General features: G+C 39.4%; 2 long non-coding RNA genes across 2 annotated transcripts; one reads left to right on the top strand and one right to left on the bottom strand.

The window, feature by feature from the left end:
- On the bottom strand, positions 1–27,457 carry LOC135189036 (uncharacterized). The gene is made up of 3 exons (XR_010307910.1): positions 27,417–27,457; positions 1,304–1,514; positions 1–444 (listed from the first exon to the last, which is right to left on the bottom strand). It is a non-coding gene; the product is annotated as an uncharacterized LOC135189036 (long non-coding RNA).
- LOC135188864 (uncharacterized) lies at positions 13,189–19,787 on the top strand. Its single transcript, XR_010307874.1, has 3 exons — positions 13,189–13,513; positions 15,830–15,883; positions 19,028–19,787. It is a non-coding gene; the product is annotated as an uncharacterized LOC135188864 (long non-coding RNA).
- Positions 27,458–27,897: the final 440 nt, after the last annotated feature.

Below are 27,897 nucleotides of genomic sequence, written 5' to 3'. Positions count from 1 at the left end.
TGTAAGCCCTCTCACACTGCTGAATAGCTGAAGCTGGGCTTTCTCAGAAGCTGCACACTAGCCTTTCTCAGGACAAGGAGAAGTAGAGTGTTTCCCCCTACACACAGTGTCAGTGGAAAGGGGGCTTTGGTGTAGGACAGAGGTAGAGTTCACTGGGGTGGGGAGAATGAGCTGCATTGCCTTCATGAGCTGATCACTCCACACAGCAGAAGAGTGGGCCTTGGTAGGGCACTGAATGGAGGCTGTATCAGTCTGGAAGGCAGAAGGTCAGGAAAAGGACTTACACAGGCTGTGAAGTCCAGGCACAGCCACCTCCAGAGACACCTCTCCACTTTCTCCTTGCTAGCATGGTGCCATTGTTAGCAGACATGGCCTGTATTGCACGCTGTGGCCTGCTGAGCTGAAGAAGAGTCATGTACTTGGACTTCCAAAGTTGCTGAAAACCTGCCAGCAATAGTAAAAGCACACAGATAACCCAATATGAGACATGCTGAAGTCATGGGATAATCACCAGAAAAGGGCATTTAGGTTACTTAGGAATCAGCCTATGGCTTGGAGTCACCAGACAGGGCAGGGAGAAAGAGGATTTTATATCCTTGAAGTCAAAACTTTGAACAGCCCCCTAGAAACCCTATCTGACCAGACTACTTATGCAAATCCATTTATGTATTACATGGATTAGCCTGCAGCCCAGGATAAAGGCCTGCTTTTGGAATTCATAGCCAGGATGTAGAGTAAGATTGAGTATAATCATTTTCTGTTTTTCTCTACAGAGTTACCCTAAAAATAGTTCATCTTTCTTCCTTGTAAAAACAGTTTATTGCGAGTTACTCAAAGATGACGTGATTGTTGTTCTGATCTGATTAGTGCTCTGTCATTTGTACTGCACCAAGAAAGGGCACACAGATGATACACTAGAGCAGCAGCAAAATGACTTTCTGAGATGAAGCAGAAAATGATAGTCACTCTTATGAAAGGAAAACTGGAAAAACTCAGATGCTATATTTAGCTTTTCATACAAGTGGACATTTAATAAATGCAGCTTTAATGGATTCTGTTCACTGGCTTTGCCACCTCGTTAATGATTTGTTGGGAGCTTTCAAAAATCTTTGAGTTTTACAGCTTTATCTTTACTTCCTACCTTACATCAAAAAGCTTACTTCTTGGGTTATTATTATTAATAGCTTAGCTGGTTAACTAATAAGATTAAACATGCCCTATGGAAAAATACCTGCCTTTCCCTCATGAAGGTCCAAAGAGATCAGAAATGTGCACAAGCTAAATTTGGGGCTACAGCACTTACCGCATTTCTTCCACTTGGAACACTGATCTGAGCAGTCACTCATGAGCAGCAGCTGACTTTGTTTCAAAAGGCTTCTCCTTATCTTTCCCCAGAACTGGCTGAGGAAATATTCCAGCTATAGAATGACTATAGTATTCTGCAGCTTTGTAGAATTTATTGAATCACACTCATTTCAGCTTTCCCCAGAGCTACAGGCAAGTTCCACGTGGCCCTGAGAAATTAAATAGTTACAGTTCAGCTACTGTTATCAGCCATTTTACCATCTAGATACCAGATTATTTTGTGTATATTGGTGCTACCATTTTACTTCCATTTGAACTGTAAGAAATAAAAGAACTGTTCTTAGACTTGCTGAAGTAACCCAAACCTAGGATTACTTACTTGTGTACCTTTACTTACATAGATATTACTGCTAATGGAATCATGTGCATATATAGTCGTCCACAATCATAAAAGTTAGGCCTTGCTATTGTACTTTCTATGTTTAAATATCCTGATTTCCAGTGCTTTCTTGATAAGATGTTCCTACAGTACGATGCAGCTCACTGTTACAAAGTGTTTAGGAACAGTTCAGTGCCTGGAAAATGGCTTCTCAGGGAGGAGGTTGTGATTTAAAAGCATGAAGAGTGTAGTACCCAATATGCAATCTGAAATCTGTTCTCCAAGTGACTTGCAGGTTCAGGAACTGGAAATTAAGTGCAGAGCTGCTTCTCTTTAGATCACTATTTCATGTCTGGCCTCGACGAACTGCAAGGTAAAGCTCACTGCTAAGTACCTGGTGGCTGTCCTCAGCAAGTGATCTATGCAGAGCAATTTGGCACTATCAGCCCAATTCCTAAATCACCACTCTGGAAGTGTTTGGTGAGCCTGGAGCTAGCTTCCACGTGAAGGCAGACAGATGGATGTCTGAAAGACCTCAGAGACCAAAGTGCTGTCACCCAAAATGTGTCCCCTTGGGAGAGAGGTCATGACACATTGACACAGTGGAGTGTGGAAAGCTGTTACTCCATCACCTTGCCTGTGGTCTGGGAGAGCACTGATGCTTGTAGAGCTGGTTTCTCTTGTTGGCCCTGTTTTGCTCAGCCTTCAGTGAAATAAAATAAAGAACTGGATCTGACTGTGGTCTCTGTGTTATCATTTGTAGCAGCATTTTCCTGCTGAAGGAACGCTGTTAACTCTTCAGCTGCCCTCTCTCGATTGTGAGTTGGAATGGAAACAGAACTGACATTTTCATGGACGCGCCAGCGTTCCAGTGAGGAAGTATTACATGGATCAACAATTTTATCACAAGGTACCACCTGTCTGGGTAACACCCAGTCGGGTCGTTGGGTTTTAACAATCAGAATTTGACCTATTTCCAGCTTGTTTGAAAAGAGTTCTTTAAATCCTCAGCATGAATTTAAAACGGCTTCTCCAAATTCCCTGCGTCTGTTTCTGTAGCTTCTGAACTAAGGGTATAACTCTCAAGGCAGTCTGGTTTAGTCCAAGGTCACTGGGTGAAAAGGGTATTTTTCACAGTTGCATGACACTGATTTTTATGATTCCAGTTTACAGCGCTGGGAGCCGCTGCATCGTGGTAGTGATGTCAACTGAGGAGCTCTGGAGTTTGAGGAGCGGGGGCGGGGGGGGGCCAAACATATTCCAAATAACCAGCAGGAACTGTGAGACAAATCATGCTGTCCTTACTTTCACAAAACCCTCACTGACTTCAGTGGGAGTTTTGCCAAAATAAGGTCTGCTGGATTTAGCTCTGTATTCTTCCCTCTGACAGAACAAGCAGGAATTAAAGGGCCAGCATGAGATTTATAAGACACAGACCAAAAAATAACTGTAATTATCTAAAATAACCACTTTCATCCAAGACAAATCAATGTTCCATTCGGCACATCCTAATTTATAACAAAAATGAAACATTTGTGGAAGTTTTCCTCAGCACAAACAATCAAAATAAGCAAATCCTTGGCAATATGGTTTGATGCTTGTGAGACATCTATGAGAGGCTGTCTCGCACAAATTGAGTGCTGAAGTGTATTTATAGTGTTTAGTAGGAAAATACAACTTCCTGCATTGCCTTGTATTTAAAGGCATTGTTTATGTTATTGTTAAAATGCATTTTTACCTTCTTTTTCCTTCACATTTCCATTCCTCATAGTTCCAAAAGGGGAAAAAAAAGTATCTTTTTGCAAACAAGGATACACAAACCCAGCATTTTGGAATGCCAAAAACTCAAGTGCTTTTCCTGCAAATGGATCCCCTCAAGCCAATGTCTATTAGGCTGTTTCAGTCCAGACTCTTATTACAGAGGAGCATTTTTAAACTTCTACATTTTATTTCAGCTGCTCAAGTTTTAAAACCACTCACTTATACAATAAGCACTTAATTAGGTCTGCTCTTGAAATAGGATAAAGCCAAATCCTGCACATTTTGCTAATACCAGGAAAAATGCAGCTGACAGGAGTATGGAAAATGGGATATTACCAGTTTTCAACAATATGTTTTCCTGCCCCTAGTTCTTTTCCCTGAAATGGAACAGCAAATATGCCTGGCATTTAAGGATCAACAAAAACAGAACCATGAAGGCATACATCACATACCAATTATAACCATGTAAGGGAAATAATGGCAGAATTCATCTCACATTTTCTTCCTTATGAATTTTACCACTAGTTCATACTGAAGGAAAATCCATACAATTCTTGATTTAAATTCCCTACAATTTAATTTTCTACAATTTACAATCTGTGGATTTAAAATGTTTGGTTTTATTTGTGTTGTTTTTTTTTCCCCTATATTACTCTGTTTTTAAATAGCAGTTGAAATTTTAGGGTTATAAAATAAGAATTCTGAAATTTACAATGTTTCAGCATTTTCTTGCAAGTAAGACAAGGTTAAGCATTTCTTTGCAGTAATCACAGAAGTCTCAGAGACATTACTGAAGAATTACCGAAAGCAAAAAAAGATGAGTAATTTGGGATTCTAAAACCTGAAAATCTAAACATTACAAGCCTCATGACAATGATGCATTGTCCTTAAACTGCTGTTTAAATGATGCATTGCTCCCAGACTGCACTCTCTGGATTGCAGCATTCAAAACCTCTGAATTATGTTAGGTATTTATAAAACATTGCACCCATCTCCCTTGTTCTGTGCTTTAAAGCTTGCCATGTTTTTTATAGCATATTAAAAAGAAAACAGAGCTGTATCAGAACACTGAAAGTCACCCACAGACAACCTGTTCCACTAATATTTTACACTGCATCTTTTTCACTTTGTGTAGGCTGACGAGATTGCTCAGGTATCTGCATGAGTGAGCTACAGAACAGCAAGCGCTGTAGCTGATGTTCAGAAGACAGCAGTGAGAATTGGGCATTTATTACTGCATGGGCAATGACAACATCATCTCAAAATTAAGTCTCCTTGGGAAAAATCACTCCCACAGCTAGAAAGCAATCTGAATTCATCTCACAGAGGTGGAGTGTGGCATACTGTATAGTGGGTTGCTACTGTTGTGCTTAACATTATTTTATTGACTACATTCTACTTTCACCACTTGTACATGAAGTGCATCACTCTGAAACTGCAATACACTGAAGGTTCTTTTCTGCTTGTTGATTTAATTGAATCGAGCGAAGGTGGATGGTAAAATAAGAGAAGAGCGAAGGAGAGAACTCATCTACTGGAAAAAGCACTATAAATATTTCCTGGGATCATTAGCACAACCTTGTAACACCTCACCCCATGTAGCAGAAAGAATTATACAAGCCTTTCATGAAAGGTCTACAAAGCATTTACAGTTCCCTCATCAGAGTAAAGAAAACATCCCATAATTCATAATTCTGTTATCAAAGTTATTTTCAACCTCTGAAAGGATTCACTCGCTGGCGACTCGGCAGTGTCAGACAAATGTTTGACTTTTATTCTGACACTTCAGGAAGAATTTGATTGAAACTATATATGTCGAGATAACACCCAACAAAGTGCCCCTCTTGCGTTTGTTTCAAGATATTTTTGGCAGCAACAGAGGCGACCTTGGATGGAGCTGCTTTTCCAATTTAGGACTTCATTTGGTCTAAGAGAGTAAAATTATACTCTTTAATCCTTTTGGGTATCCACAAATAAGACAGTTTTATGCTGTTGCAGAATTGTTTTTTCTCTACCTTTTTCATGGTGTCAAATCTGTTAGGACAAGAGTTATTTTGGGTGATCAACAGTTACTTTCAAATGCCCATATAAATAGTGCTCTGAGGTATCACATGGCCCTTAAAAATACTGTGTAATCTACACGAGCAGTGGTCTTTTATGTAATACCTTTGCTGCTTTAGAACGAGTGTTAATAAATAAACATTAACCTTTGTCTTTGCTTATAGACATGAAGAGTTTGATTTCAAGCCAGAGCTCACCCAGAATTGATGTAAAGTCTAAATGAGGAGAGTGGTAATGCTGGTGAAAGCTCAGTGATGGGGCTGCCACCTGTCCAGATCACAGCAGAAATATTGTTTGTCAAGCTTCAAGTTTAAAAGCCAAGGTTAGGAGCCAGGTTCTCCGGACATCTAGAGTGGGGTGATTGTTTTCCTCTGACTTCAGTTTGCCAGCTGTATGGGTGAAGTTTTATTACATCTAATCACTTGAGATGTTTTAAATAGTTTGCACTTAATTTTCTATGTAATCAATAGATTTTAATTCATTTGTATTACTCTCTGACAGGCATACTGCAGTCTGTAACAAAATGGAATTAGTTTGTTGCAATGATAATGCACTTTTCACTGCTGGGAATAACAACAGAACTGACAGAGAACAGTGTTTGTGTCATTTATCCTGGACAATATTTACTCTCTTAAGTGACAGTCGTTGTCTGCTGTTACCTAATGATCACATCCAGAGTACAATATGGAAACTAAATCTAGACATGCCAGTGAATCAATCTGACAGAGGTGGTATATGCAAATGCAGATGTAAAATTACAGCTGGGAAGTAAAGTGTTTATTTGACCACACTTAGGGTCAATGCATATTTTTGTAGCTCTATCATATGATGGCTCCAGTTTTAACTCCAGAATATCCAGTTCCCTGATTTTATGGCATTGTCATGTAAAGTATTTGTGGGCAGCTTAAGAGAAGTAGTTTTGATCCTGTGAACCTGTACACTTGTGAGCATGACTACATCTGCATAGGCATAAATCAGGTTAAAATAAGCTATTTGGTGTAATTTTCAGAACAGAATTTCAAAATAATTAACAAATAACTCTTAGTAAAACCTGTTGACCACACAGCCAGATAAACAATTTGCTGCCACTTGTATCATTTTCTAGATGAACAAACCACAGTATGGAATGAAACAAAGGCAAAATTGGGAATCTAGTTCTCGTCTCTGGGCTGTGATCTCATGGCATGCACAGGATTCCCAACCTGATCTCCCTGAAAAACCTCCAGAGTCTTGTCCCAGGCATGGTTTTTAGACTCCTGAACTCTTGTCCTAGCCCAAGGTTTGGTTCATCTGAACAGGATATATCAAACGTCACCGAATTTCCCAGTGCAGCAGTCAGTGTCCTAGCTTTGAGTATCCTCATTTGACCCCTGCCGTTGCCTAAAAGTAATTCAGAAGTAAAATGCCTGTACACCTGCAAGGTGATAATTCATTGAAATGAGTAACAGAAAGGTGTAACAGAGATATACAAATCCAAGAGAAACCTAAAGCAGTTTCCTGAAGGAGTTTTGAATTAAACAGTAATGAGGAATTTCAGACATAGAAAGCAACACAACAGCCTTCATTGAGCTAACAGAACTAAATGTGAGATTTTTCTCTTAGCCTGAGATCTTTTCTAATCCCAGAGAGATAACTATCAGGAGCAGCAGTCCTAAATAGAAACGCTGTGTATGTGCATGTGCATGCATGCATGCAACTGAAGATGAGGTCTCTGGGTTATAAAGCAGCACACAGCACTCTGGGGTAACTTTTTTCTTGCTGTGCCTGTTGGTTGTGCACAATGTCAGATTTTCACAAGTGTCTGTCTTGTGCTGTAGCTGAAACACACTGAGTATGTCATCTAAACCAGAAATGACAGGAAATTCTATTTTCCCTTAAACATCTAGAGGAGGAAATGAAGATATTTGGAATATTTTTCAATGTTATCCAAAAATGTAAAGATGCATGAAAAGTAGGAAAACTGTCTGGCTTAGAACATGGTGAGGGATAAGGTTTGTGCTTCTAGTTTATTGCCCCAGGCAGCTGTGTTCAAAGCTGCTGCTTCTGCTTGTCTGTTCTGCTCCTCAATGTACTGTCATGCTGGAATGGATTGGCATTAGACCTCAAATAGAAAGGCAGCAGATTTATTACCAGAGCACTAAAGTTTGTTTTCACGTGTGAGAACAAATCCAGGAGAACCTCACTTAATGAATAACCCATCAATGGTGACAGCTCCTGTTTAGTCGGATAAATTTAGCCTTAAACAAAAGCAACTTTTGTTGATACAAGCATAGGCCACAGCAGAGTAAAACCATTTTCCCCATGAAAAAAAGTACATCTCAACAGAACAGAGAAAAAAATAAATATTCACATTATTTCTTGGAAAAAAATAATTGGAAAATCATGTTTAAAATAGCCTATTACTTCTGAATGCAAAGTCAATGTTTTCAAAAGAGAACTTAGACTTTTGGAAGAACAGACTAAGAAAAAGGTTCTTTAGACAAGGACAAAACCCCAAAACCAACCAACCAAAACCACTCAACTAGCTTTGATAAAAATGTTCCTCTTACATACAAGACATACAGGCTGTTACTGTCCAGTTCATTAGAATCAGCTGAACCCCTCACAGCAGGCTCAGCAATGCTGACAGCACTGTATTCTCCATGGAAAGGCATGGATCCTGGGGTTTCATAGTAGGGGAAGCTGTGGTTGCCACAGCAGCTGCCTCAAGCCAGTTTTACCTGCAAGTAGACAGTGTTGATGCAATTTATCTTTCTTTGAAACAACACATATGTGTACATCCGGTTTTTCTAAATGGCATTCAACAAACAGACTGGTTTGCAATGTTACTGCTTCACTGATGCACAAATATTGAATACCTAAACACTACATTAGTTAATTACACTGAGGGTAATTATTGGTTGGAGATGAAGCATGCAGTAAGCAAGCATGGATTAAGCCTGCCCTCTTACTGCACATGCTGTGGTTACTCCCTGTATACAATAAGGAGGTAGATTTCCATGACATTAAATCCAGCAATAATTTGCACATAGAATCTAAAAAGAAGGCAAACCCCCCCAAAAAAACCAAAAAATTAGAAAATTAGATGGAGCTTCTTAAAATTTCAGGATGCTACACAGACTGTGTGAAACTTAAGCCCAAGCTTCTTCAAAACCAAAATCCCTCCAGTGAAATAACTGTGAGAACTCTTCTTTGAACTGAAATCATGACTTGGTACATACTAATATGTTCTGTACATTTTTCTCTACAGGGTACAGACATCATTCTGTGAATTCTGGTTTACTGTTTCAAAAGAGAAACCACACACACATGCACTCCATACACACACACGAGACTCCTGCTGTTAGACCAGAGGCAGCAGTAACCTCTGCCAAAGCACAGCCATCAGAAGACATGTCCTACAGAAAAGGTTTTCTTTCCCTACAGGATTACTGTTTCATAGCCACTAGCATTAAAAATAAATAAACATATCAATCAGTCCCTACAGCCATGTTCCTCCTGCTGTAACCACCTTGTGCTTCATCAGTGTGATGGTTTGAGTGTTACCCGACTCGCCACTCTTATGAAATGATCCAGACTATACTCAGCCAAGCTGGAAACTAGAATGAAGCTTCATATTTACAGCTTAGCACAATATAGAAGCAGATATTTACAATATATACAGAAATATACAAGTTTAAAAGGTAATACAGAAACACAACAGCCCTCCCAGAAATCAGAGTTCCCAGGAGGGGCTCTCGACCACATTTCCACTTCCCTTCCATCCCTCTACCTTATCCCAGACTTTGCCTTACGTTCAAGGTGAGTTTGGAGAATCGGCCAGGGGGGTTAGGAAGCAGACAGATTAGTTACACAAACAGCAGGTTAGAGAGAGAAGCACAGGCAGCCAGGGCCAGAGAGCAACTCTGTTATCTATATGTTCTTGGTTTTATACATCTCAGCAACTGTATGAGTGAAGTAGACATCACAATTGTTTCCCATTCACAGCCTATCATCTAATTCTTCTCACCAAAACATTCCAGCTAGCTTCAAACTTGCACAATCAGCAAACTGCTTGTATGACTGGTGGCATGCTAAGTTTTGGAGAACTGAACCATCTGAAAGTTCCTCTTCAGGGCTTGTTCGTAGCCACATGCTGGACACACAAGCAACAAGCACAGTGTCTATAAGAGTCTCCACACAGAGCCACACTATTAGTATTTTTTTTAATTAAAAAATAAGTTATTTTAAGTGCTGCCAGCAAGCTAGAAGGGTCTACACTAAGATGAGTAGGCTAGTTAAAGAACATGAAGGAAGCTAGGTCGCAAGCAAAGCACGCTCACTCCCACTTACAGTGCCTGTGGAGCAGAACAGCTGCAGAGAAACCCCAGTCTGCCTGGATAGCAAAGCCTATTAAAGACAGCAGCTCTGCACTCAAAAGAGTCCTGTTCCAGATGATTTAAAATACTCCACATTAGTATTTTCATTGAAGGATCACACTAGCACACAGTGATGCTGTTACTGAATAGTTAGGAAAAAAATAAGCTGCTAGCCTGAGAGAAGAGGTGAGACTGCTCTGCTCTGGTGTACCATAGTCTAAACCAGCTTGTGAAAATGGTCTTTCAGCTGTGTTGGCAAAACTCTTTGTGCAGTCAGGCTTATCACTCTCCCGGTGAAAGATGATTATTAACCCAGTTTATAGCCACAGATAATTGTAAGAGCACAACCGAGCACAACCAAAAGGCTAGAGAGCAGTGTGCAAAGGAGCTGGGAGCAAGCAGGCAGAGTCACAGAGAGCAAAGATCAGGAGCTTCCCCAGCTGCCTTCACCATCAGAGAAAGTGTTCTGCAGAACTGAACCTCCATCTGCAGTTCCTATTGTCCTCAAAGTACTTCAACGATCACCTTGAGACATTCTGAAGATAAATCTTAAAAAACACCTGTTTTATTAAAAAGCTCATAAGCAAAACTGAAATCTCCCCTTCATCAAAACCTGCCCTCAAGGGAATGTTGAGTGATCAGAGAGTTAAATAGCAAAACCAAGAGAGAAACATTTTATCATTGGAGAAATGCTCACCAGCCAATCTGTTGGAAGGCAGGAAATTAATAGTCATAACTTCTGATCAGCTCGATCAGCAGTGACATGCTCCTCTCCATGCTCTGTTTCTCACAAAATGAAACAGAAAGGTGCAGAATGATCACCTAGGCTCTTGATTTTCCAAGGAACACTTTTTCTTCCATAAACTCCTTGCCCTTCCCTCACAAAATCTATGTATCTGTTAAACTAGAACATAAAGTTCTGGAAATCTGGAGATCTTACACATGGTATAAATCAGCCTAAGTCACTTTCCTGATGTAATGTCTTGGACAGATCCCTCCTGACTTCCTGAACAGGCTTCTGGAACAACCAAAGAGAAAATAGCCAGCCCTGATTAGTGCACCCCATTGTTTACACTGGGCCTTGTAAGACAGGACTTCATGAGTTTTATTGAGCACTGCATTACTGCCCAGACTCATTGTACGTGTTCTGTAAGTTAATATGAGGTGAAACACAGCAACAGGGAGATTATAGAAATGCTTATGTAAGAAACTGGAAAAATCAAAGCCATTGGAATCCAGTTATGAGCAGGCAGCTCAAGTAGACAATAATTTTCAATCTCTTAAGCAATGAAAATGTAAAATATGTAATAAACCCCATGCCATGTGTCTTGTTTATGGTCAGCTTAAGGAATGAGTGCGTGGATGATTACATGCTATGACAACCTGCTCTGGATCTATGTCTCCACAAAATTAAGAGAAATGGGATGCAAAGGAAATGTTTGTAGCTGTTTTTTCTGAGTAAATGCTTTCATCCTGAGCTTTCTTTAAAATACATTTAACACGTACAAATAGAACCACATAGATAACTGCCAGAAATTAATGCAATATCATTAAGAGACGCATAACAAAATATCTTATAAGATCTAACTGCCTGCTGATAAGAAATCTTAGACTCTCCTTATTATTAATAGGATGGCAGTTATTAAGGGAATGATTCACACATGCTATAACCCCTATGAACTGAATGAACTAGCCTCTTTTGAGTCAATCCAGTCACACTTAGCTTGGAGAACAGAGTCCGACCCAAATAATCCATAATTAGATCATCAGCTGCTAACGCTATTGATCTCCTGAGATTTGGGGTGCCCTCAGCTGCCCTCATTCTCCAACTTAGAGAATGGTTTTCATTCTTGAAAGAAAAGAAAATTTTTAAAAAGAAATGTGGAATAGTAAAATAGTGATGCTGGATATTTATCTTCTGGGAAGTATCTTAATTTGTTGCTGTTAATTGATAATCAGAAATCAGTTCATGACCTTGCCAAGCAGAACAGCAATTATATCATTGCTTAGCTAATTGAGGCTCTGCTTGCTGCCTTTTATTATACCTTGCAGGAAAATTCAGGTGCTGTTCAAATAGAGAACAGATTTAAGTTCTGAATATAGGGTTCAACCTGCCAAAATCACTACACAAAAGTCATTTGCACTGACAACCTTTCCACAAATGCAAAGGAAGCCATAAAACTGGATCAATACTGGAGTTATAAAAGAATTAATTTCCATATTATTCCTATCTATTGGGTATTTATTATTTATTCTCTTTAAAGAATGTGATATTCTTGGAACAACTCAGATTGGTACAATCTTGTTTCTCATGCTGCTTTTACAGTGGTCAGTGCATAAATGGAGTGGTTCACACGTGGCCTTGAAATTTCACCATTCTTAACATAAAAAATTTGCAATTCTTAACAAATCTCTCCATTTTAGTGGCTTATGATGTAATACATTTAAATTTTTTTACTGTTAGATGCAAAAGTGTTCACTGTATTTAGAATTCACAGCGTAAATCTAATGACTATTACATCTGTTTGAAGAAGACAACTTCATTGGTATCAGGTACAAATGAATCTCACTCCTCTCCAAAACCATCTATACAAAGTCCTTTCCAGTGCTGCCATACTGAGGCACACAGGCTCCTTCAGAAAGATCAGGAGGCTCTCACACTAACTGCAGGGATTTTTTTCCCCCTCATTTCTATGGCATATGTTGCATCAGAAATCATAGTTAAAAGAAATTTCATGTTTAAAACTGAAGTATTTTCTCACATTTAACTCAGTCAAAATTCCTGTGGTGGCAGAATTAAACCTGGGGTTGTTCTCAAGTGGTAAGGAAGCTACAATATGGATTAATTACTTTTAATTTAGTTTCTTTTTATTCCTAACTACAAAGACTGTTACTTTCTCTGAACATTTATGATCACTGAAAAGAGTCAGTGGTAGCTGCCAAGTATGTTCATTGTCTCTGCCTACAATATCTTATGTATTCCTTAGAGGAACTTGCATATGTCTGATCTAGAAGGAATAATTAATCCTTTTTTGTAAAATGTGATGAGCAGAGCAGATGGCAAGTGATATTCACTTACAAACACTTACATGTGAGCAGCATCTTAACCTCAGCTGCAATTCTTTTCCCCACGACAGACAGAAAGGTGGACAGCTACCGCAGGGCCAGACCAGGCACCACATCCAAACATTACATTCCAGAGTGGTCAGACAAACTAAGCAGAGAACAATCTCAATGATTTCAGAGTCTTTGTCTTCTGCCAATATTTTCATTTTCTTGCAGTAAAAAAAATCCCTAGAGGAAAAGATCTCACTGCATGTAACTTTGTTCTGTTGAGTCGTTTGGTTTGTTTATGTATCCTATGTAGAGGTGTAGTTTTACAAAATGCCCTCTGCAAGCAGGAAGAACTCCCCTCCGAACTGATTCTTCACCTGAGCATCAGGAAAAGAAAGAAATCTGTGACTGATGACATTTCAAGGGCAAGGAAAACAACTGCTCAGGGGAGAATTGTCTGATTTGGTTGGTGTTTATTTTTACTTCCATCAAGCAATCTGCTCTCCAACAGAAGAAGCATCTCTGCAGAAGAGAAGACTGTCTCCTTTTTGGATGGATGCCTGATCAGAAGAAAAGGTGCCACTAAGGACCAGAGGTATGTTTTAAGTGTTGATAGCTAATGTGCCTGCTGTTGTAAAAGCAATTCTATATGTCATATATGTTAGTTAATGATAAATTCTTCATGTCTGCCCATCCCACTTTTTATCCACTAGCCAACATAGGCTAAGTCTACCTTCCACTCAGGAGTACATAGTCCAAAGTAAAATATTCCACATGTGGAATGTTTTAGAACTAATTATTCCCACATAACTTGTGTAGAGAAGCTCTAGGGTACAGCTTGGCTATTTTTTTTTCACACATGCTCACTGCCAAGTTAGAGGGCTTTACAGTTTCACAAGATTTTTTTTTCCCCTTTCAGGAACTGTTTGGAGAAATGTTTCCAATCCTAGTATCTTGTAATGAAGGGCTGAATAACTCCAGGCTGCAAACTGAGGTAAAACAGATTGTAGCAGGCTGGAGAACAGGTTAAGAAGTAGAAAAGACCAGAGAGTTTTTGCTGAAATTGAATCATTGAGAAAAATGCAAAAGGGGAGGGGGGGAAAAAAAAAAATCAACTTTCATCTGCTTAAGGATCAACTCTTCTTTTTACCTTTATTTCTACTGTAGTAATTTTGTCTTGCTAACTCTTTCATGTAAGACATTAAATAATGTGAAGTTACTGGTATGCCAGTCATGGTATCCAGTAGTTACTGAATATAAATCCAAGTGTGTGTGTTCTCCAAGCCTTTCCTTCAGTAATATCCTTAAGCATAGCAGTCTCTGCCTGTTGGCTTGTTTTCTCATGGGGAGGGTGACAGAACATTTTGTGTTCTCTTATCTTCAATAGCAGTGAAACAGGAGGAGCTCCACAATGCGAAACCAAATCTACTGCTATTAATACAACATCCCAGCCAGAGAGAAGAGATTTGTTTATTTACCAAAGCTAGAGATGCCTGTTGCTGACCTTTCCAGAGCTTGTGTGCTTTAGCTGAGAATAGATTGCTCAGAACTGGGTGCTCTTTTTAAAATTACACAGTTAAAAAACCACACCACACACACCCCTTCCCTGAAACAGAGTCCAGGCTGCATCCCAAACTGCATGAAACGACACACAGCTTTGGATAGCTAGGAGAAGTCTAACTAGGGCACAGGCCATACACAGGTTTGATTCCTTTGCTCGTGCACAGAGATCAGCCAGCTCTCTAAAGCCCACTTGCCTTTCTTCCTGCCACTCAGCTGGCTGTAACATGCATGGGCCCACTTTCTGTCTGAGACCTAACATCTGTCTGCAGCCCAAAAAACCTGCCAGCAGAGATGTGTCTCCTCCTTGCATAATTAAAAAGTGCTTCAGACTCTAATGCATTTGGGTTTTAAAAAAGCCCAGAGACTGCCTTCTGGAATTCACCCTGCTTTACGCCAGCAAAAATCATGACAGACACAACCCAAAATGTCTTTAAATACATTTTTCACAGTTTGCTGTATTTAGTGACCTGTCTGTACAGCACAGTACCTGCAAGGGTTAAATCTTGTGCTAGTTTTAAAGACTCGACCTGGTTTAACCTCAGCCAGACTCAAAATTCATTTTGTTACACCTCTAGTATGGGAAGAGCCTCAGAGTGCTTCATGGCCAGTCTGGTGATCCTTGTGGGACAACTTTAAGCTCCCTAGCTGTCTGCTTGCCAGAAGCTGCTGCCCTGAAACACAGGTGGCAAAAACAAGAGGGCTGGCACCTTGGTTCTCCAGTTTGGCACATTAGTTCAAACCACCACTGGTTTCGATACCTGCTCCAGGACTGTTTGATATTTTAGCCTAAGCAGGCTATTCATGAAGTACAGAAGCAAGCCTTCCAGGGAAGGAACCAGCCCTGTATGTCATGATTGCAATGCAATAATCACTGAACAATGTACAAAAGGAAACTTGTATTTAAGGCCATTCCTCATCCTCCAGCAGAGGCACAATAGAAGGCAGTACAGCATCCTAGGAAGACCAAGTTTTATCTGAGAGCTGTCAGATAAGCTCTCAGCATTCTTTCTTAACTGAACTCTCCAAAGACCAAGGCTATAGCTGGCATCTTGAAATCTCAGCCTGGGCTTCAGGCACTGCAGCTGCTTCCCTGCCTCTGCCGCCCCTGCCCCTGTGCAGCTCTGCCATCACTCCATCATACTGTCACCACTGCTCACACAGCAGAAGTACAAGCTATACCACAGGGCTGTTCACCTGACAAGTAATGCAGGGAAGAAAGGTTCACACAGCCTTGTTCAGCATTCAGTTCACAGGGTGACTGAACTGTCTGTCAGCTGTACTGTAAAAATTGCTTGTAGAGCTCAACACTGAATAAAACCAACTTGTATTTCCCCGGATATCTTTCCAGTGCCTGTGTCCATACAACGAGAGAGGATACAGGAGTGGAAACAAGCAGCAAGGGGTAAGGTGGGAGCACGAGTTCTTCTTTTGACAGAAGTACCTGATTTGAGGCAGACTTGATTTGTTGAACTATGTATTATGCCAAAGTCTTGTTTCAACTATCATATATTACTTACTGTTTTCTAGGCTTTACATACAGTGTCCTGCAGTTTGACAAAGCATAGCACTTGTAGAATTAGAAAAGTGAGGGGTCCAAAATTGTCTTTTCTCTATAGCCACTGTGTGACATTATCCATAAATAAAATCTTCCAAATATTATTCTCAACCATACAGCAGCTTAGAAGGCCAAAAAACTGTCTTTCATTATTCTAGAAGTTACTTCACACTTTGAAGGAACTGGTTTAGCAGTGATGCATCCCCTCATGCTCTGACCAACTTCACACTTTATTTTTTATCCAAATCCAAGTAACAGGCTTTGGGGACCTTGCCTATATTCCTTCCTACTCAAGTCTGTTCCCATCTGCCTGATCCCCTCAGTGACTTTATAATACTTCTTTTGTGTCACCAGAACTACTGCTGCCTCCCAGTCAAACTTCCCACACTGGGCTCTAAAACTGCACTCCCTGCTTTTGTGTGTTCATTTTCTATATCTGCAAGAGCATGAATAAGGGCTTGTTTGTATGCACAAAATTTACTATGACAGTTTTCACAATTTGGGTTCAGGCAGAGAACTCTGTACACACAGCAAAGCTCTGTCCCCATGGAAAACTTCCAGAAAGCATCTGGTCCTGGTAATCAGGGGAAGGTATTGCAAGGAACCTGTGGAAAGAGGTCCCTCACCCTGCCTGATTCATGGCTGGAGTTTCTCCCTGGCAGTTGAAACCGGTGATGTGAGAGGTTAGTCAAGAGTGGGAGCAGATTCCTGTGGGGCTTCACCAGCCAAATTCCTATCTAGCAAAAGGTTGCTACAGCAACTCTGAGCCTCCTGAGATACAGAAATTACTGTAATAGCTGCTCAAACGTCTCCCTACTGCTCTGAGACAGGATAAGGAAAATCCTTCCCTTTGATATAGAACGGTTCCCCACTGCTATGCTTTTTCCATCAGCTCTATACCAGCACCAGGTCTCCTGAACTCACTCAGGAGCTGGTGGCTACCTTTCCTTCCAAAGCAAGATGCAGCTCCTTGCTTTCATGAATGCAAACATAAAACCAACACATCTAAACATCACACAAGGACTACACTTCCAACACTTTTTTCCCCACAGAGACAGTGAGAGAAAGAAATAAATCATATGACAAAAGTTAATATGCTGCTAAGTAGGCTGAACAGAATATGGAGAGCTGTACAAAGGAAAAATATGTGTTTTCCTGACTAGAGTTTTTGGGCCTCAAAACTCACATAAAATAAAAATGTAAATATATATATACACACACAAAAAACAGGACAAAACCCCTCAGAGCTTCCCAATGACTGTCCAATAGTTTTTTGGCTGCCTTCAGCCTGCACATGTTTTCCTTTGGCACCTGGCCTGCTCACAGGTCATTCAGTCCACTGGACTGTGGAATAAATACCAGAAATGATGCTACAGACAGAAGGGAACACTTCTGGCCTGAACAGGTCCTGAATCTAGAATGGAGTGGACTGAGGATAACTGAAGCATTAAAAAAAAAGCAAATAGCAGCATACCATAAGTGGAAAAATCCTTTCTAAATTGGTCTTTTCTCTCTTCTTTTCATTTTTCAGCAACTCAGTTTGCTTTAGAGGCCAAAGATGAGAACAACAGAATGAATTATTTGAAGTACTACCTGTGCTTACCTGGAATAAGTGGATGACTTTTACAATTATTTCTTTGAAAAAACAAATCACAGCTTTTGTGCTGCTGCTCGATTTAAACCCAAGCACTGTGTTAAAGGCACAACAAAAAGGACCAAATTCCTCTGGGTATAAATCCAGTAAAATCAATAATACAGTTACCTCCTGGCTAAATTTGGCCCCTCCTGCAGTTACCAACCCTCACAGCATTTGGCATCAGTATGCAGCATTTTAGATTTTTTCTGACACAAGCCTGGTCACTCATTAATAGAGTATTTCATTGGCTTTTACCTTTCCCCAGGTCTGTGAGCTGTGGATTAACTCTGAAAACCTTGAGAACAAACAATGCTTTCAGTATGTCAAAACATCTCACTCAAGTCAGTGAAAAAACTTTTTTAATTCCCCTCAGCTTAGCATCTACTGTGAAGATGATTCTCAGGGAGCAAGGAAAGCATATAATGTTTAAAACAAAACATTTTTTAACTGAGGATTTCCTGGATTTTTCTGCTTTTTTATTTATACTATGTCCTGGGCCTTGTGAAATCACTGTTTAACCTGCAGTATTATTTATGGAAGCCAGCCTGGTGCTCCTTCCAGATCTTACAGCGAACTTTCAGTTTTCGGTTTCAGTACCAGGTGCATAATCCTGGCTTCAATTAATCAACTAAAAAGCAACATACAGTGAGGATTTAACCCTTTCACACCCTGTCTGAATCCTCACAGGATCTTTTCCTGCTTCTAAGCCATCTTATTAGAGTCAGCTTTGAGTCCTGAAATCTCTGCTGTGAGAATTTAGAATTTGAGACTGCAGAGCCTTTTTAGTGCAGCAGAAATGAACATTAGTTTTGGGGCATTTCTGTTGTGCACAGAGATCTGAAACATTACTCTTTCAGTTATCAATACAAAAGACTAACTGCCTTAGCATGGAAATAGATTTTAGGAAATGATCATCTTTTATGAGGCTTTGCATGATCAAAAGTCTCCAGTCCAGAATAAAAAGAACTAGACAAAGGACACCGGATCCAACTTAAAATTTCTCTTACAAATGTGATGGAAAACACAGCTTAAAGTGTAACCTTCCTCAGCATATAGGCCCTGGATTTGCATGCTCTATTGTCATGTGCCACCATTTGCAACTGCAGAAACTAGGTGCAAAGCAGCTTTAAATGTTAGCAAATCTTACATTGATTTTGCATGAGTAGAAACAACCCTGCATATGGAATGATGGAATGAGGCATTACAGAATCAGATCAATGAAGTTCATGTGACTGCTGTCTAAGCAAGATTGTTAATGGTTGCACAACATTAATAGAGCATTAATGAATAGAAAAGGATGACAGAACAATAACGAGTGACTTAAATATCTGTTCACGTGCTTCCTTTCCTTACAGTCGTCTTGCCTGACACCTGTAACTTTATGTCACCTGACAGAAGACACATGACATCATTGCCTAGACTTCAATATCACACCAACATCAGCTACAAGATCAGGAGTCCCCTAGTATGACAGGTAAAGGTCACAATCTGGATGTTAGTAGGGTGGAACAGCATCATGTTCAAATGTTCTTCTGAAAACTTGGGGAAATACATCCCCAAAGTCTTTATCTAAAAGAGAGAAGTAATAAGACTGCAGAAGACTAAGAAGACTAGAAAGTTTCAGAGTTAGGAAAAGCAGCCAGAAATCGTGTAATTAGAGATTACTTTAGGGCATATACATGGAAAGGCAACCTTTATTCTGGCATTTTCTAACTCCTGCATGCTCACAAATTATTCATGTTTTGGCAAAGACTTTGTATATGTAAAATGCATATATTATATATAGAACTGAATTAATCTCTGATATATTTTTGACTTATAAATAGTTTCCTGTTTCTGTGCTAGAATCTACACCATTAATGCATTCAAATGCCAGTGTCTGGATTTATTTGCTTCTTGATAATCCAAAATCTGAGCCTAGACATGCTCAGCCTGTCCAAATTTCAGTCTTATCTAGCATTATTTTTTTGTAAGTCAGCCTAATAAATTATCTGTGTCCTGATGTAAAGTGGTTCTCTTGCTCAGGGGCTCTGGATTGCTCTAATGTTATTTATTTAGTTATTTTCACCTGCTGCACGAACATTATGGTTGACAGACAGTAATTTTTCCCCCTATTTAACTAATTTAACTTGCCAAAAAATGTGTAATGCTGTATCAAGAACTTCTAAATAAAAGAAGTAGCTTTGAAAACACTGCTTTAGCAAGTGTAGCCAAGTTATTTCAGTGTGCAGCAGGCCACATGAAGACAGACTAACACAGTGACCCTAAAAATAATCTTTGTGCAAAGTTAGAAAAGTGGAAGAAAGACTGGAGAAGGAGGCCAAATAATCTATGTCCTTGCAAATCATCTAAGAATGTGACACATTCATTTGCACTTGAATGGATTATTGCATTTTCCAGAGGAAAGCAAAAAAAAAAAAAAAAAACTTCCTCTATTTTTTTCCCCCATCAATTTTTAAAAACTTCTTGGAGTTAATAGATTATAAAAGAAAACAAAAAACCTTCTATTGCATTCAAATTTAAAATGATACACATGGTTAATTTCATTCACGTCCTCTTTCTATAATACAAACATTCTGCAAAAGCAGAGAAGCTCTTTGTTGCTCTGATACTGTTCACTATCTCACAGCCTTTTAAGTGGAAGTTTCTCTGTGTATTATGCAAAGACTTCAGTCCTATTTCATCCAGTGAAAACTGAGGCAAACAGAGGCAGGCACTGAGGCTTCTGTTAAATCTGAGAGCAGAGCACAAAGCCTTCAGTATTCCATCTGCACACCCATTCCTTAGCTGCCTTCCTTCTTTCCTGCATATGTGCACTTTCAGGAAAAAAAAGGCAAGCACAGCACTAAGCATCCTCTGACATGCTCACAGAACCAATGTGTACACAGACCACAGACAACATATATTGAAGATGCCAAGAACACTAAACACGCTGGGATCAGGAAATCCTGATTGCCTCCATTGAGAGGTTAATGAAAGATAATTGTGTACATTTGCTTTTTGTTACTCAAATATCACTTCCTTATGACAATATGCATTACTTAATCTGCAAAGGTCAATGAATTACTCTTTAGTTCCTTTCAAATGCCTGTGCAATGAACTTTGCCATTTTTAATAGAGACTTCTCAGCAAAGAACTGGTGGTGCAGGTTTAGACTGCTTCTCAAACCTGCAAACACCTTTCATCACAAGGTATTTCTAACACTACTCCTACAGCTCTATAACAGCAGACACTGCCCTGTAGCAATCATTCACAATTTGCAGAGAACCTAGAACAAACTCACCACATAAGGAGTTCCATGATTGATTTGTTTGAACCCTCTTGCAGTGTGATTAGCCAATGTATTAAACTTGAAACACAAATGCAAAGCTATCCAGAAGTCCTGAGATATGTACCATCATTACCTGTGTGACCACAAGTAATAGCAGCAGTGAAGATAAGCAACTTAAATACTCTGCACTGTCAAATGCACCACTTAGAAAAAAAAAAAAAAGACCTAAGGGGGAAGCATTCTTAGAACCATGGAATTGTTTAGGCTGAAAAAGATCTTTAAGATCATTGACTGCTACCAAGTCCACTGATGAACCATGCCTCTCAGCACCACTTCTACAAGACTAATAAATACCTCCAGGGATGCTGATTGCACCACTTCCCTCAGCAACCTGTTCTGAGGCTTGACAACTACTTTTTTCCTGATGTCCAACTTAAACCTCTACTGGTGCAACTTGATGCCTTTTTCTCCCATTGTGTCACTTGTTGCTAGAGAGAAGATACCAAATCCCACTTCAATGTCTTTTCAGGGAGTTGTAGAGAGCCAGAAGGTCCTCCCTCGAACTTTTTTTCTCCAGGCTGAACAACCCCAGTTTCCTCATCCCCTCCTCCTCAGACTTGTGTTCTTGACCCTCACCATCTTCATTGCCCTTTCTGGACTAGCTCCAGCACCTCAATGTTTTTCTTGGAGTGAAGGGCCCAACACTGAACCCATTGTTCAAGATGCAGCTTCATCAGTGCTGGATACAGGAGGAGAATATTGCAGATCAATAGTTGGTCAAAACTACACAAATGCACAGAGAATGGTGTGGGTAAACACCGTCCTAATTTCATGAGCTAAACTACACAGCTGCTGACTCCCCTTGTCACCCTGTGGTGCTCCAGGCATGTTCATGTGTATGCTGAGCATAGAGGGCAGTTTTGGGGGCTGTATTCTGAACCCATACAGATAGTTTGAATAGCACTAGAAATCTCCACGCAGACCCAGGACAGCAGGGTTTAACTTAGCAGGTAGTGGAATGCACAAGCACAGCACAGAGGCAAGACTGGAGAATTAGGCTGCTGGCAAGTAGCAGCTGAAAGCTGATTGAATACAACAGATTGGGCTTTCAGACTGGAGAGATAGGGAGCAGATATTTAAAATGGAGTATTAACAGCTTTGCTCTTAATTATTACCAAAGCTTCCAGCTAATGCAAACTCAGTATGACACGCATTTTGGGCTCAATTATTTGTTTGCTATTGCTGTGTGAATCCAGTTAAAAGAAAGCTGAATGGTTTGTTGGGAATTTCAGTCTATTTAAAATCACTCTTGTAAGTGCTTGGCTTCTTGCTTCAAGCAGCTGTCACATAAGTAACGGAATACATACCTCACAAAAATGTTCACTTTCTCTATTTCAAGGGGGATTTCTTTCTGAAATGACCCTGCCCTGCAAACCAACAAATGGCAGTCATTCTGGCTCAGTGGCAGGTGGAAAGCCATGAAACTCCAGTGCTAAAATTAGAAACTTTATGCCTTCAGAAAAGGGAGATTCCTATCTTGCCATTTAGATACCATTTGCTTTTGGGGAGGATCTGAGATTGTGGCACTTCTAATTATAGTACAGCTTTTCTAGAATTTTCTGAAAGTATATTTCTCGTAAGTTTTATCTCAGCTACTTACATAGTTAATCATGTGAAAACCACAACAGCTGGTTTACACCCCAAAGAATAAACAATTGCTAATAAAAATGTCAAACCTCTCCCAAAACATGTCTGGAACAAGAGAGTAACCTTCCAAAAGACATTTCAGCAGGCTGTTTTAATGCAGCTACTTCCACAAGCAAGCACTTGAGCTTTGCTTTTCCTTATGTATTTTCTATACATGCCTCTTGATAGCATCTTTGAATGAAGTATAAGGGATCTGTCACTAATGCTAATCCAATACGGGCCCAGGGTAGTCAACAGCACTTGTGACAAACAGGACAGAATGTACTATATGACATTTATTCAGCTTGTGAGAGGACAGACACAAAGATTATGGCAGCTTAAGTGAAAAAGGTACATGCAGACAACATAGGCTCTCGTGTAAAGGCTGCTGACTGGCACAAAGCTAACCCATCAAAAATCTCATACATATTTTTACTGCCTCAGTGAATTTATAGACTGAGAATTTTATATTTCCTTAATTAAAAAAAAAATCTTCAATGTCTGCTTTTTATCTCATCATATTCAGGAAAGGAAGTATGTCCCCTCACCAAACTGAAGTGAGAATGAATTTAACTGAGACTCTTTCCTAATCGGAATAATGGAATTGATTCTTTGAGCCAAAAAAGTAAACTGCTGGTACTGCTTTGATCTGCCCTGGTCTTCCTGACTCATTTTTTTGATGATTCAGGAGGACTTAAAACGCACAAAACCAATAACAAAATATGATATTGTATCAAACAGAAAGATGAACTGGAAAGTCATGGTTTCAAGTGGAACTGCAGGTTTTGAAGCAAAAATCATAAAGTATAGGAGAGAAGGAGTTTAATTAAAAAGCTGGGCAGAGCATTTAAAACAGTACAGATACAACCCTGGCCACATGGCAAAAGACAGCTTTCTGCTTCCCATCAGCCTAAAGGCTGTATAGACAGAACAAACATAGAAGCAACAGAAATTGTTAATAACTTCAAGCACATGATTCTCAGCACAAAATGTCTACAAAATACACAGTTTAAATATTCTGAGGCTTTAAAAGGTGTCACAATGTACACATAAGCATCACAACTACCCTAAACTTGTCTCAACACAAGGATACTTAATGCTCCAAGTTTTCTTGTGGACAATGAGGATCAATAGGCTTCAACAGAAGACCTGTCAGATTACCATGCCTTGGTATGGACATTTAGTAAGGAGTAGTACTTGCCTTTGAAGGTCAGACTCAGCAGTGGTGATCTTCCATCTTTGCAGAGCAGCAGAGCTCAGGACAGCAAACATGAAAGAATAAATCCACTTATCCCACTCTACAGTTGTCAAATAAACTGGTGTTACATGAATTCAGGGCAGAAACAATTCATGTCATTACCTTCCTCAGTAACATTTTCACTCATCTTTCTTCTTGGTCTTTTCTGTGACATTTGAAATGTGAAAACTCTTGTATATGCAAGGTAATCAAGTTCACATTTGAGAATGGTACATGAACTCAGTGTACTGCCCTGAGGCTGAGGCCTGAGGGAGTTTCAACTGTGCAGAGGTGGAATATGCAGAGACAGAAATATGAGGAACACAGACTCATAGAATTCTTTTGGCTGGAAAAGACTTCTATAGTTGAGTCTGACCATCAAGCTAAGATCACCATGGCCACTAAACCATGTTCAAACATGCTATATCCACATGTTTCTTGAACACATGGTGATACTGCTAACTGTGAGAGTAGATTGGCATTAGTGGATTGGTAAAATAGCAGGGAGAGGTAAATATGTAAAATGATATTATCTGGAACAATAAGGGCTTCACATTCCTTTTGCACAGGTACAAAGAGCTACACAAGTATTGTTCTAGTTCAGTGCTGCCATAAACTCCCCAGATGAAGGCAGCACCAACCAGCCCAGGTGAGCTAATGTAGGGTAGCAACAATGCTTGCTGTACTCTTTCAGTGACTGCTGCAGAATTTCTGGCTGCCACACCTAAATTATTCCTGGAGTACCTGATGCTCCTCCTCCACCTCCTGCATGGCTGATTGAAGCTACAATCTGGCTCTAATTTTGCAGCTAGTCTCAACAAGTACAGTAAACAGTCCAAAGCATTCCTGGCACAATGGAGCAGACGTGAGCAAGAACTGTCTTTTAGCAGTTGCTATCCAGAAGAGACAAAATATATTTTCCAGTTATTAATTCTGGATAAAAGTTATGAATTCCATATAGATAGTTTGTACTGCCCCTTCCATTTCAGCTGCATAATGTGAAGCAGATTCTTGAATTTGCAGTCAGAACAAGGTAGGACAATGACTGCTCATGCTTATGCTTTCTGTTTGCGGACACTGAAAAGAAAATCTATTTTCTCCAGTGGAGTCAGTTTTAACCCAAGCTCATTTTACTGAACCATTGAAGACAACATTACACAAATGCATCAAAAAAGCATAATTTAGTATGGTCCTGTTCTATAAACAACAAAAAAAGAGTGTTTAATTTTTCATCCTGTTTAATCATCCTGTCATACCTCATATTTACCTCTCTGTCTGCATAACACTATTTTTTTTCAAATGTTTATCCTAAATGCCATTATTTTTATTGTCCAAACAGGGCTCCAGAATGCTTCTCCACATGGGCCTGGGTTAGAGTTAGATGTATGAGGATTTTCAGTTCTAATCCACTGTTCACTAACAGAAAATTCAGAATCTCATCTACTCTGCAACTGGTTTTAAAACATTATTTTGCCCAGTTCAGAGATATTGTATTATGTCTTTAGCTGGCTTCTTCTTAGAGCTATACAGCTGGAGTAGAAAAGTGTTCTGAAATGTCCCAGCTGAATTTCAAATGAATATCAGAAATAGACAAGGATATACATGATACATGCAGAATCTGTATCTAGGGAAATCACAGAAGATCTAGTTTCCACTAGTTGGTTATACATAAATTATTTAGGCAATCTTAGTAAGCCTATTGATTAGCTGGAGGCAAAGGTATCTATTTTAGGTGTACTAAGGGTCAGGTTTAACTCCTGAAACTTGGATGGCTTTGCCCATGAAACATCTGGAATCACTTCAGCAACCACACTCACAATTTAGATAATTTCCTTTTAAAATATCTTTCATTCTATTTTATTTTTTAGTCTTCCTTCACAAAGAGGACAAGATTCTTGAAAATCATGTGACAACTGTCTTACAAAACTACACTAGAAACTATTTAGGGTGACTGGAGAAGAAACAGGCTTGGGAGTCAGGAGACTATTTCTATATCTAGTTCTGCCATAAACTCTGTGACTGTGACTTTGAACCTCAGCTCCTGTTTCTGTGAAACAAGGATGGTAACACTTGCTGTTCTCTCAGGGATTATTGTAGAAAATAATTTTCATTAAAGTTTATGAAATGCTTGAGACCCTTGATTAGATGTTGCAAGTGCAAATTATTAATCAAGTAATGACAGCACCAGCATTATTCTTATTAGTTTTTTCAGAAGTTTGTCAATATTATTAGTACTAAATTATAAGGTTGATAGCACTGTTCTCAGAAAATGCCCAACCTGCACATAGCAGGAAGTTCATTGTAACTCATTTCTAGGAGCAAGAATGCTGCCAGCACGGTTTCAGCATGGGAGTGGGAAAGAATTCTTTAAATTCTCTATCTGAGCAACTGTAGGTGGTAAAAATTAGTATCTTTTCAATACCACTTTGTGACATAGGAGAAGAAACAACTTCAAGAGCTTAACAGTATTTTAAAAATATGACTCAGGAGAGATTTTCTAACAGAAGTAGGGGAAATAAAAGGAAGACTTGTTAAAAAAGCAACATCAAACCACCCAGGAGTTAAACAATTTTTCAGAAACTCAGAACCTTGAAATAGAACAAGAATTGTAGGTCAATATAATTTCAGTTCACATGCAACACCACTGACATATAAGAAATGTATGCATAAACAGCAGAGCAACCCAGCTGTCTTACATTAGCAGCCTTGAGCTCTGACAGATTCATTGTAAGAATTTTTTGTCTGTGTGTGACCAAAACCTACCATGGGTGAGTTAGAAGGTTAAAACCCCTTTGAAAATCTGTAATTTTTGTGAAACACAGATTGCACTGAATGGCAGAAACAAGTGGTGAAAGTGGAAACATGGAAGATTAACATAGTATTTTTTCCATTACAGAAAACCATGGTCAGACTTGGTTAAAGTCATAGTAATAATAAAGAATGAAAGCAGTGCAGAAGTTTTGTTTTTCATCCTGAAGAGCCTGTTCAGGAAGCAGGTGTGAAGACCTTAAGAAATGCAGAGGAAGGTGACAGACACAGTGTAACTGCACCCATTAATCTCAACGCAGAAATACTGCCTTTAAAAAAGCCAAACCCACATAGATTGTGGGTTCCACAGGTTTATGGTGGTTTGGATTGGAAGAATTTTACTGGTAAACCAAAGAGAGCACTTGGTTTAAATACCTCATTTTGTTTTATTTAATGAGAGAGAAAGGAATCCCACATAAAAGAATACTATTATAAATAGAATTTTCAAAATTCCATTGAATATTCCTCATAATCAATAAAAGAGCTTGTTTGGTGGTATAACTTTATCAACATCTGAAATTGAAGTGTGTTACTACCCTATGTTACTAAAATCTGTCTATGAGTTTGGAGGAAAACCTCCACAAGAAAACAAAGAAAGCAACTTCAGCTTGTGTCATATCACAAAATGTCACAAGTCCAGTAAAAGTGGTAATCATGTTTCATTAGTCTCAAACAATAGCTGAAAATGAAGTCATTTCCATGACTAAGAAAAGCTTTTCATCCTTTCATTATTGCTACTCACCTGCATAGAGTCCATCTGGATGTCTTCCTTTCAGTCTTGAAAAGTGAGGAAGACTGTGACTTTTACTGTGTTTCAGTAAATGTATGAAATGACAGACACCTGCTGCATGGTTGATTACAGCTTCTGAGTGGGTCAAGAGATTAAGAAAACTAAAAAAAAAAACCAAACACAGAAAGAAAAAGAAAGGCTTAAAACCAAGTAACTCAGATGGTTCATTTTACTCAGTCTTACTGTACAAAGCCAGAGTAAACAGGTAAAAAAATAAGAACCTGACATTACTGAGTTACATTCTGGTTATCATTGCTGCTTTCAACTGAATATGAACACCAACACACAGAGACTAATACAAAGTCTGAGAAGTGTAGCTAGCTGTTCATATACCTCTCTTGGACATTCTTTTCTTCATCCATGCCATTGCAGATAGGATCATGCCAAGCACTGTGGATGAGCTCAATACATTCTGGTCTGCTCTCAGTGTACA

The sequence above is a fragment of the Pogoniulus pusillus genome, chromosome 30, assembly GCF_015220805.1.
Source record: "Pogoniulus pusillus isolate bPogPus1 chromosome 30, bPogPus1.pri, whole genome shotgun sequence".
In the NCBI taxonomy this organism is placed as follows: domain Eukaryota; kingdom Metazoa; phylum Chordata; class Aves; order Piciformes; family Lybiidae; genus Pogoniulus; species Pogoniulus pusillus.
Note: the sequence above shows the minus strand (reverse complement) of the source record. Positions and strands in the feature narration are given on the sequence as shown.